The sequence below is a fragment of the Anabrus simplex genome, chromosome 2 (genome assembly GCF_040414725.1).
Source record: "Anabrus simplex isolate iqAnaSimp1 chromosome 2, ASM4041472v1, whole genome shotgun sequence".
Taxonomy (NCBI): Eukaryota; Metazoa; Arthropoda; class Insecta; order Orthoptera; family Tettigoniidae; genus Anabrus; species Anabrus simplex.
In genome coordinates, this window is record NC_090266.1 from 431298509 (window position 1) to 431310917 (window position 12409).

The following is a 12409-nucleotide window of genomic DNA, read 5'->3' on the forward strand; positions in this document are numbered from 1 at the left end:
ATTCCTCCCTCCCACTTTGTACCTCTAAGTAAATGATCCATGTAAAGCAGCGGCGGCCAGGAATGTACCACCTGTGGAGCACACTGATATGCTATACGAGGAGCTGGCCTCATGTTTGCACATTAGGTTACCACCTATCCGAACTGCTCCTCCCAGTGTGACCGACTAGACTAGCCATTGGGGGGGGGGAGTGTTAATACTGCTCTCCCTCACCACCGATTAACAACAGTACGACACTCCAGCCATCTAGTCGTAGCAGTCATTCTTTCTGAGTCCGAAAATTTCATACTGCACATTATTATCTTTTTTGTGGTTTATACGTCATATATAATATACAAGTGCAAATCCATACGATATATCCTCGTTTGAGTAAACTGGTGACAATACATTTTATTTAACCACATATCACATACGAAATGCTATTGTATCTTATCAACGCTTTGTGGATGTAATGATGAAACCGATGTCCGGCGCAAACATACGGCACAAAGAGAAGCGCAAGCTGTTTCGCAAGCTTTCGTCAGATAATTTTTCACGGAACCGTGACTTGTGAAGTTTCATTACAGAGAACAACCTCTCTCAAACGTATCTTGAACCAAATATTGAGAGAGCATTAGCAGCCTCGTAATGGAGGCTTGAAAAGTCTATTCGCGGATGTTCGTAAAATTCTTTCCTAGTTTTGACGAGGAAGAACTTATCTCGAAGGCGTGCGGTAGACTGGAGATCGATAAGTTCCTTCTGCAATTGAACATGAGCATCATCGATGAAACAGTGAATGGTCTCGCAAATGTTTGTAGAAGAGCAGATAGAATATTAATATCTTGGAATCGTTCTGCAAATTGTTTCTTGATGTCTACGATTACTGAAACGTATTATTCAAATGCAGCACATTCACGAACAGAGTCCAACGTTGGAAAATGCGCTGCGTTCCAGCACTTGAGCTGGCGTTCCAAACGTACAAGTTTTCTATTGAACGCTTCCACTTTCTCGACAATATCAGATTTTACATAGTTTTCACCTTGCATAGCAATATTAGAGCACTTATATGATTGGTGCTATCCACTGAGGAATTTCTAATTTTAACTCATGCTTGTCAGTTCAGCTTAAGCCACGGTCGAGCGAGGACGTATTGCGTGGAGGGTCCCGGGAGTGGGAGTAGGGAGAGAGAGTGCTGAGTGCTGGAAGTTTGTGTGGAGTTTATCGACAATGATTGGTGTGGAACAATACAGAGCAACTATAGGAAGATGGCAGGGGAGACAGAAGAAACAAGAAGTGATATCAGATGGGTGTAAAATTGAAATGGAGATTAAAGGAGAATTATTGCTATCAGCGGCAGTGGTTATAATATTGCTATGGATTGGGGGGGTTGAGCTGAACCCAGGTAGGACATCTAGTGGAGATGAGACCTGGGAAGGCATGGAAGAATTCAGAAAAATTATAAAAGAGATGGTTGAGGAAGTCTGCCCCTTTGAGCAACTTAAAAATATGATTCAAGAACAAACCAGGGAGTTTGAAAAAATGAAGGTATGGTTACGAGAAAGGGCTGACGATACAACAGCACAAGTGAGGAAAAACGCTGAAGGAGTTGCAACATTAAGGGAAAAATAGGACGACTAGAGGAGGAGACGTTGAAACTGAAAGCAGAAGTGGAAGCCAACACTTTAAATCTTAGGAAGAAGTGCCTATTTATATATATGGTGTGCCGGAGGAGTCGAGAGAAGATAAAGTGCTTACAACCTACAAAGTAGTGGACTTAATACAGGGGAAAATGAAAGTAAATTTTAGTGAAGTGGACATAGATGATGTGCAGAGAGTGGGGAGAATTAGAGGCAACAGGCCTATCAAAGTTCAACTGTTTTCTTCGCTGATGGCGGATGCTGTGTTAGGCAATGCGGGAAATGTGCAGAGGGAAAAAATATGGATCAAGAGAGACGTGGGAATGGAGGCGATTAGGAATGAAAAAATACTGAGAAAACACAAGATACGAGCTATAAAGCAGGGGCTGAGAGCAACGATCAAAGGACAGGAACTGGTGGTGACAGGCAGCAACTGGAAGAGAATCTGGTCTGTGAATAGATTGATGAAGATAGAACAAGACGAAGAAAAAGAGGGAAGAGCAGCGATCAGTAGCGATGATAGGCAAAACACCAAAAGTATCAGTAGTCTATGTGAAGTGAGGCAGGGAGAGGGGCCAAGTGATAATGGGACCATAATCAGTGAAGAGGATAGGCAGGAAAGTGGAAGCAGTGAAGTAAGAGAAGCGAACGGTGAAAAGGTAAGGTCAGGGGCGACCTGGGAGAGTCTGGATCTGAGTAGGAGCAGAGGAAGGAGCAGAAGTTTAAGGGACCTGAGTGGAGCTGAAGTTGGAGGCAAAGGAAACCAACAGAGTGAAGACAGTGATGAAATGGCGGCCAAGAGAGGTGGTAGAGAAGCAGGAAGGCACAGAAAATTGACAGACATGTGGGGTACAGGTGGAAATGAGAGGGGTGTTGTTACTCGAAGCAAAAAACATTAGTGTATTGAAAAGCGAAGTTAAAGATGGTTTGATGACAGAATAAGTGAAGACGGTCGAGTTTATTGAAATGTGGTGTTGGAGAAGTATTGAGAAGGGGTGGTGTATTTATTGTTGTGGTATGAGTTATTGATGTGTTGGTGTTGAATTACGAGTAATTTGTTAGTAAGGGATGTCGTAAGTGGTAGTTGGTAGAGTGATGGTAGATATGTTGGTATGGAATTTAAGAGTGAGCGGTGGTGTATGTATTGTTGTAGTATGATTTATTGATGTGTTGGTATTGAAATATGAGTAAGTTGTTAGTATGGTATGAAGTGTAAGTGAAGGAGGTTTGGTAGATTGAAATGTGGTGCTAGAGAAGTATAGAGAAGTGGTGGGTGTATTTATTGTTGTAGTATTATTTATTGATGAATGAATGTTGAAAGATGGGGTTGGAGAAGTAGAGAGAAATGGTGGTCTATTTATTGTTGTAATGTGAAGATGGTAAAAGCTGTGAGTAAGAGATGCAGTGGTAAGTGAAAGTGGCTTGGTATGTGGAAATGTAGTGTTAGAGAAGTATAGAGAAGTGGTGGCGTATCTATTGTTGTAGTATTATATATTGATGAATATGTGTGGTATTGGCTTGATGGAGCGAGGAAGTGGTAAGTGAAGTTGGCTTGATGTTGAAATGTGGTGTTGGAGAAGTATAGAGAAGTGGGGGTGTATTTATTGTTGTAAAATTATTTAGGGATGGGTGCGTTTATTCTTGTAGTGGGAAGCTGGTAAATTGATGGTAGTTGTGTTGGTATTGAATTATGAGTAATTTGTGAGTAGGGATTGAAGGTGTAAGTGATGGCGGTTTGGTATGTTGAAAGGTGGTGTGGGAGAAGTAGAGAGAAGTGGTGGTGTATCTACTGCGGCAGTATTATTTATTGAGGTATAATTTATTAAGTCTTGGAGAAGTATGGAGAAGTTGTTAAGTTAAAGAAGGATTGATGGTGTATTTTCATTGAAACCTGATGGCAAATTTATGTGATGGTATTGAATTGATGGAGCGAGTAAGGGGTAAGTGATGTTGGCTTGATGTTAAACTGTGGTGCTGGAGAAGTATAGAGAAATGATGGTGTATTTATTGTTGTGGAATTATTTATTGATGGGCTATTTATTCTTGTAGTGGGAAGATGGTAAAGTGATGGTAGTTGTGTTGGTATTGAATTATGAGTAACTTGTGAGTAAGGGATGAAGGTGAAGGGATGGCGGTTTGGTATTATGAAATGTGGTGTTGGAGAAGTATAGAGAAGTGGTGGTGTATTTACTGTTGTAGTATTATTTATGGAGGTATTATTGATTAAGTCTTGGAGAAGTATGGAGAAGTTGTTAAGTTACTGAAGGACTGATGGTATATTTTCATGGAAACGGGATGGCAAATTTAATGTGGAGTGTGGCTGGGTTTTTGAATTAGATTACAACATGAGCAGACGAATGTAAACAAAGTCCAGACTGGTGATTTAAGGGAGTGTGGACTCAGCAATCCGGAGTGTGTCAAGCAGAAGTACAATAGCGGTGAAGGAATGTGCCGTGACGGCAAGGATGAATGTGATGAAAGTGCTGAGTGCATAAGGACACGAGTAGAGTATGCTAGAACCTTGAGGCAGTGACGGTGCTTTTTTCTCACTATCCAAGCATAGTAGGAGAGGGTAAGGCAAGAGGGGCAAGGGTGAGCAGGACACACGCGTAAGAAGGCGGGCTGGGACGGGCCCAATACAAATAAGCAAAAGAAGGTGAAAGGCGGGATAAGAGAGGAGAGCGGCTCCAGTTTCATGGGGATGGCCGCAATGGAATGGTGAGAGAAATGCATTGTCATCTGGTAGGATTGTTGGGGCCTTTCTTGGGACCCCACGGATAGGACCGGTCGTGTCATCATCGGGAGGGCGGCCTTCTTCTCACCAGGGGTGATGACACGGCCGAACAGTAGCAGTAGTTATAAATTGTCTTTTATATTTTTATGTAAAGAATATAATTTGGAGTGGCAATAGATATATTTGGGGGAGACGATGGACGTGGCATGAAGGTACGGAGGATGACTACTGTGTTGACCCAAACGTTGTGGGTCAAGTTTCCGGAATATCCAACGGACTTCATGGCATGTCCAAGGAGTACGTTTGGGGTTTATTACTATTATTATTATTATTTCCGTTTGTATTATGAATTTTATTAGGAATTTGTGTTGTCAATTTCTGTTGGTGGAATTTGGTGGCTTAGGATGAACGTTGTTATTTTTCTCATTCAATGAATCGATTGGGTAAATGGTTACTGTGATCTGGAGAAAAATAATAATAACAATAAAGAACACATAAAGAACTCATGCTTGTTTTTCTCATTTAAGGAGTTAATTATCGCGAGTGTCAACTCAAAAATCGTGCTTAAAATCTTACTGAGGCTAAACCAATGGACGTCACTGTGGTACGTAATGTCATCACACTCTTCGTGTCCTTCTGTCAGAAATTTCCAGAACTGCCAGTGCATCAAGCCGTGGGACCTTAGGTAGTTTACAGTGAGTGCAACAACTTCCATGACATCTCCTAGACTGATGTCCCACGAAGTGCTTGATGGTGCAAATTGCAATGAACGCTCGGCAACGTGATCTCATTGCTCCCAAGTTTATTTCGTAACAAGGCAATGAATCCCTTTTGTTTTGCCTCGCATTGCCGGTGAACCATCCGTCGTAACCCATACCAATTTATTCCAATCCAGACCGACTGAATCGATGACGTCCTTTACGGCCCTAAGATGTTTATACCTGTGGTGGTGGTGTTAATGGACATCATATCTAAGAGATCCTCTGTAATGCGGAGATTACTATCAACTCCTCGGAAAAAAATAACTACTGAGCAGTATCGGATATATCTGTGGACTCATCCAAGGCGATTGAAAAGCTGACGAAATCCTTCACCGCATTAATTAATTGTCGACGTACATCACTAGCTATGGCACAGATGCGACGTGTTACTGTTTGGCCGGAAAGACGAATATTTTCAAACTTGCTGGCTTCTGTGGAGCAGACATGTTTCGCTGTGTCAACCAAGCACTCTTTCATCCTTTCACCAAATGGCTTTCCCAAACTCGCTACTTTCAGCCCTTTTTTGTAACTAGCTCTAAATGCCGGCGTGACATATTATCTTCCTGAAAGTAAGAGAGAAGGACACTATTGCGGTTGTGAGACACAAAAGATTCGATTTTTAAAAATGTTTGCAACTGTTCAACTTACGTAGGAGTAAGCCTACTGACTGCGATCACGTGTTTTTAGATCCCTAAGCTTTGCTTCACGTTCTTCACCTACTAACGTGTCATATTCTTCTTCGTGGACAGCGTTATAGTAGCACTCGACAGTAAACTAAAGGTGTCCGCCGATAGTCCAATGGCATAATAAGCATTTGGAATGTTTCCGTCAGGCGTGAAAAAACTGCAATTCCCAGCCCTTTTTAAAAGATTGTACATTTTTGCAATTTCTTCTATTTTTTGATGTGCTTTTCATAATCCAAGACGTTTGCGACAGCACTTCCAATGAACCGCCATCCTGAACTGTGTATGCTATGTTCCCTAGCCGTCATACAAGAATTAAATGGCTTATGGCTTTTCATGCCGGGAGTGACCGAGGATATGTTCAGCTCGCCAGGTGCAGGTATTTCGATTTGACTCCCGTAGGCGACCTGCACGTCGTGATGAGGATGAAATGATGATGAAGACGACACAGAAACCCAGCCCCCGTGCCTGAGAAATAAACCGATGATGGGTAACATTCCCGACCCTGCCAGGAATCGAACACGGGACCCCTATGTCCAAAAGCTAGCACGTTAACCATTTATCTATGGAGCTAAGTAGTGGTTTTTCAGGGTTTCTAGTACCACCTCCTCCTCCGGCCGAGGTCATTGACCCCTAGTAGTATGCCTATGCGGGATCTGACCCGAGGTCATCGATCCCTAGTAGTTGGGCTATGTCGATTCGCGGATTTTGCATAACAGAGTAAGCCTACCCTCGCAGATTCCATCTTGGAGGAGCCTAACCTCACTTTTACGGTCAGTTGCACTTCCCGACGTAGATTTTGCATAAGAGAGCAAGCCTAACCTCACAGTCGCCATCCTGGAGTGGCCCAATCTCAGTTTTACGGGCAGATGTCCATCCGGACGTGGAGAGTCGCCACCTTGGAGGGGCTTAACCACAGTTGTGCGGGCAGGTACCCTCCCCGACGTAGACAGTCGCCATCTTGGAGGGGCCTAACCTCAGTTTACGGGCAGATGTCCATCCGGACGTGGAGAGTCGCCACCTTGGAGGGGCTTAACCACAGTTGTGCGGGCAGGTACCCTCCCCGACATGGACAGTTGCTACCTTGGAGGGGCCTAAATTCACTTTAACATCTAGATGCCCTTCCCGGCGACATCATGAGTAGTAGGGCAATGGGGATTCTTGCAACACCATCCCGAGTACTAGGGCAATGTGGATTCGCATAAGAGAGCATGCCTAACCTCATAGATGGGGCCTAACTACACGGGGACTAGTTTCACTGTTAGATGCCCTCCCGACCCCATCTTGAGTAGTAGAGTAATGGGGATTCTCGCGACGCCATCTTGCGTAATAGGGCAATGGGGATTCGTATAAGAGAGCATGCCTAAACTCATAGATAGGGCTTAACTACAGAGGGCCTAGTTTACACTCAGATGCCCTTCCCGACCCCATCTTGCGCAGTAGGGCGATGGGGATTCTCGTGAAGCCATCTTGAGTAGTAGGGCAACGGGGATTCGCATAACAGAACATGCCTAACCTCATAGACTGGCCTAAACATACGTTTACTCTTAGATGCTCTCCCCGACACCATCTTGAGTAGCAGGGCGATGGGGATTCTCGCGACACTGTCCTATGTAGTAGGACAATGGTGATTCTCATAAGAGAACATGCCTAACCTCATAGATGGAGCCTAACTACACAGGGCCTATTTTTACGGCCAGATGTTCATCCTGACGATATTTTTAGGGGCTATACCTCAGGTTTATGGTCAGATGACCTTCCCGTCGCCATTTTGATCCTCCCCACCAGAGGGGCACATATAACCTAACCTAGTTTTATGGCCAGATGCCCTTTCTGACGTCATTCTGGAGGTGCTTAACCACACAGGGCCCAGTTTTACGGACAGATGCCCCTCCCGACGCCATCTTGGAGGGGCATAACTACTCGGGGTTTAGAGGCTCAGTTTTACGTTTAGATATCCTTCCCGCCCGCCATTTCGGAGGGGCCTAACTACACAGACGCTTTCTTGGGCCCAGTTTTACAGTCAGATGCCCCTCTCGTTGCTATGTTGGAGTGGTCTAACTACATTGTTGCAATCTGTCATTTTAAAAGAGATCAGCTTAAGGCTTTATGTATCCATCCGACAGACTACTTAGTTGTGCCCCTGTGTTATCGAGTGGTCTGCGTATAGCTTTACGTCACCGTCCGACAGACAAGTAACGAGACGTCAGAGTCATATCCTTGCGTACGAGAGCAAGCCTAACTACACTCGGACGCCATTTTGAAGGGGCCTACCCATACAGACGCTATTTTGGTGGTGTCTGGCCCAGTTTTGCTCTGCTTAAGGCTTTACGCCTTCATTCGACAGACTGTCTCCGAGGGGACTGAGCACGTGCAATACTAAGATCATTCTGTTTTCTATTCTTATATACATAAATAGAGAGTTGCCTCAGGGACATACAACATGTAACTTGTGACCTAATAGTTTTACCAGCCTAACATTCGGGGATTGAGGTAAGGGCTACCACGCAAGATGGCTGCTATACTCTATTTGTATAGACCTTAACTAGAGGGTCGCCTCAGGGGCTCACAACTTGTAAACTATAACCTACTAGTTTTATCAGCCTGAAATTCGAGAAATGAGGCAAGGGCTACTATGCATGATAACTGCTATACTCTCTTCGCATATACCTTAACTAGAGGGCTGGCTCAGGGGCCTACAACTTGTAACTTATGACCTATTAGTTTTACTACCTTAACTTTCGGAAACTGAGGCAAGGGCTACTATGCAAGATAGATGCTATACTGTTTTCTCACGGACCGAACTCTGGAGAGCTGCCTTAGGGGCTCACAACTAGTAACTTATAACCCATTAGTTTTATCACCTAACTTTTGGGAACTGAGGCAGGGTCTACTAGGCAAGATAGCCGCTTAACATTGGTTACATTAGACTAACTTTAAGGAGCTGGGTTATCGCTCATCCTTCTCACCAGCTGCCCTTGATAACTTTAGTCTAGCACAGGAGCTAGTGGTGATACATGGGCTTGATGGCACTAACTTGGGGAGAGCTGTGCTAGGGCTTTTCGAGTATTGGGCTTGTGCGGGATTTCATCCTCCTGACCGGATACCCTTCCTAACATCAGTCTAGCGCAGGGGCTCTTGCGTATACATATGCTCTTATGGGACTAACCCTTGGGGGGGGGGTGTGATAATAGTGATAATAAAGGAAAAGGAAACGAAGAAGAAGCTGAAGACTGCAACGTTTCTTCGCCATTAGAGCCTTATGATTTTACTTCACTTTCTAAACCCTCTGCACGTCCAGTCGCCGTGAAAACACCTCAAGAAGGGATTGAAGATGAAGTAGAAGAAGATTTCAACGATTATTTGCTGTCGAAACTTAAGTTTGTACCTGGAAACGCTACTGCAGAAGCATGTATTACATCAAAACAAGTCCCTAAACATCAACTGTCTGCATGCATGCTTAAAGTTCACAACAAGCCTCTGTTACCCCATGTAGACGTAAGATACTGTAAAGACCCCAACGTACTTCTAAAACGTTTGCGACTGCTAAGAGCCTATTAAGATGCTGGTTACACAGAGTATAATGCAGATAATTTTGAAGTAGAGCAAGAATTACGTTATTTGTGTATTATTGAGTAATAACTCTTGAAAGTGAAGGCCTTACTTGTAGGCTATCTCTCGAGACAGTACAACAGCTTAAACATCTTCCTACATTCCCAGACGTTTCCCACACCCTCACTTAAGTCACCCTTCCGTAGCATATAGTGGATCGAGTAGCTATATTGGTACAGACTATTTTGCAACATTCTCCCTTCCTTAGGGTGTTAACTGCGCCTCTAGATGTAGAGCCGGTTTCAAGTCCGGATAAAGAGGGGAGAGGCACTCAGAATACTACAAAAATATAATCCCTTTAGCCCTTTAGCCCTTTTGACCTTTTGCCCTTTAGCCCATTATCTCTTTAGCCCTTTAGCCCATTAGCCATTTAGCCCATTAGCCCTTTATCCCTATAGCCCTTTAGCCCTTTAGAGCATTAGCCCTGTAGTACATTAGCTCTTTATCCCTAGGAAGAGGAGTAAGATGGCGCGGTGAGATGGAGGAGGAAGAGTCCATTCGTCCTTTTGCTCTTCTGATAAGACGTGACAACTGGGTTCTATTCCCTATCATGTGTGTAGCACGATTTTTTTGGCTCAGTATTTTGCAGTCCTACACTGAATGAACTTTATCACTCCTATCAGATTGCACAGTTAGGTTAAAATGACGTTCTATGTTTATCTACATCTCATCATTCTGATTATTATTTTAGCTTTGAGCGACTATCCTTCCTCGAGAGCCATAGTGCAGCTCTCCCCTCACCCCCCCCCCCTAAGGGTTAGTCCCATAAGAGCATATTATACACAAGAGCCGCTGCGCTATACAGATGTTAGGAATGGTATCCGGTTAGGAGGATAAAACCCCCCGCACTAACCCAATACACGAAAAGCCCTAGCACAGCTCTCCCCAAGTTAGTGCCATCAAGCTCATGTATCACCACTAGCTCCTGTGCTAGACTAAAGTTATCAAGGGCAGCTGGTGAGAAGGATGAGCGATAGCCCAGCTCCTTAAAGTTAGTCTAATATAACCAATGTTCCAAGCGGCTATCTTGCCTAGTAGACCCTGCCTCAGTTCCCAAAAGTTAGGTGATAAAACTAAACCGGGCGAGTTGGCCGTGCGCGTAGAGGCGCGCGGCTGTGAGCTTGCATCCGGGAGATAGTAGGTTCGAATCCCACTATCAGCAGCCCTGAAAATGGTTTTCCGTGGTTTCCCATTTTCACACCAGGCAAATGCTGGGGCTGTACCTTAATTAAGGCCACGGCCGCTTCCTTCCAACTCCTAGGCCTTTCCTATCCCATCGTCGCCATAAGACCTATCTGTGTCCGTGCGACGTAAAGCCCCTTAGCATTCATTCATTGATAAAACTAATGGGTAATAAGTTATAAGTTGTGAGCCCCTAAGGCAGCTCTCTAGAATTCGGTCCATGAGAATACAGTATAGCATCTATCTTGCATAATAGCACTTGCCTCAGTACCCGAAAGTTAAGCTAGTAAAACTAATAGGTCATAAGTTACATGTTGTGAGCCCCTGAGGTAGCCCTCTTGTTTAGGTCTATACGAAGAGAGTATAGCAGTTATCTTGCATAGTAGTCCTTGCCTCATTTCTCGAATTTCAGGCTAATCTCTATATATAACTTGTCCTGACTGACTGACTGACTGACTGACTGACTGACTGACTGACTGACTGACTGACTGACTGACTGACTGACTGACTGACTCATCACCGCCAAGCCAAAACTCCTGGACATAAAGAAATGAAATGTTGGGGATACATTCATAATAACATGTAGGTGCTCGCTAAGAGAGGATTCTTGGATATTCCGTCGATAAAGGGGTGAAAAGGGTGGTGAATTTTTAAAACGAGAATATCTATATCTCAAAAACTTGAAAGTTTACAGACGTAAAAATTGGCGTCTGGAATCTCCTTTAAAAATAAAGAAACATGTTTTTTTCAGAATATCCCAATAAGGGGGGTGAAAAAGGGGGAAAACGGGTTGAACACTTTCTATGAGGAGACTTATGTCTCAAAAACTGAAGATATTACAGACATGAAAATTGAAATTTGGAATCTCCTTTGAAAATAAAGAAACTTTTTTTTTGTGTTTTTGGATAATTCGATGAATAGGGGTTGAACAGGAGTGACAAACGGGAAGAATTCTTAAAAAGACTCTATCTGTAATTTATTTCAAACACATAATATATTACAGATTTGAAAAGTGGTATTTGGAATTTCCTGTAAAAATAAAGAAACATAAATATTTCTTCGGGAAATTTTTAAAATTAGCGTATCTACACTTTATCTCAAAAAGTTAACATGTTGCTGACGTGAAAATTGGTATTTGGAATCTCCATTAAAAATTAGGAAGCACGTATTCTTTGGTTTTCGGAAAAAACTCTTAACCGGGGGGGGGGAAGGGAATTGAAAAATTAGTTGAATTATTTGTATGAGAATATATATAACATGTCGCACCCAACTCTGCGACCCCATATATCTCCGAAATGAAACAAAATATGAAAATTCGAATTGGCCAGGAATATACCCATCTCAGGGGCTCACACAATGAGAATGCACGCACAATCCACAAACGCAAACAAATAACACCTCCAACACCAAGTTGCGCTTTTTTTTAAATGGTACATATATGTTTATTCTAGCAAAATGACAACTAGAGCTACAACTAGTGATAACACACTTAGTTCTGCTTTTCTAAACACATTTAATAATGGCCTATAGCTCTCAGAAACTTAATTGTTTTGCAGTACATCTGGCATGGAAAATGCACCCACAAATCACCAGTAGCGTCTTGTCCGATGAAACCGTGTCACTTCAACAGATGTTCGAACTGCCCTCCCTTTGCATCAATACACTTTTGGAATCCGGTAACAAGAGAGTGTTGCACGGATTGCAGTGTTTCTACAGATATTGCTGCACACACCGCAGTAATACGATGTTGCATATCCTCTATTGTCGTTGGCAGTTCTTGATACACTCTATTTTTCACTGTGCCCCAGAGAAAGTAGTCTA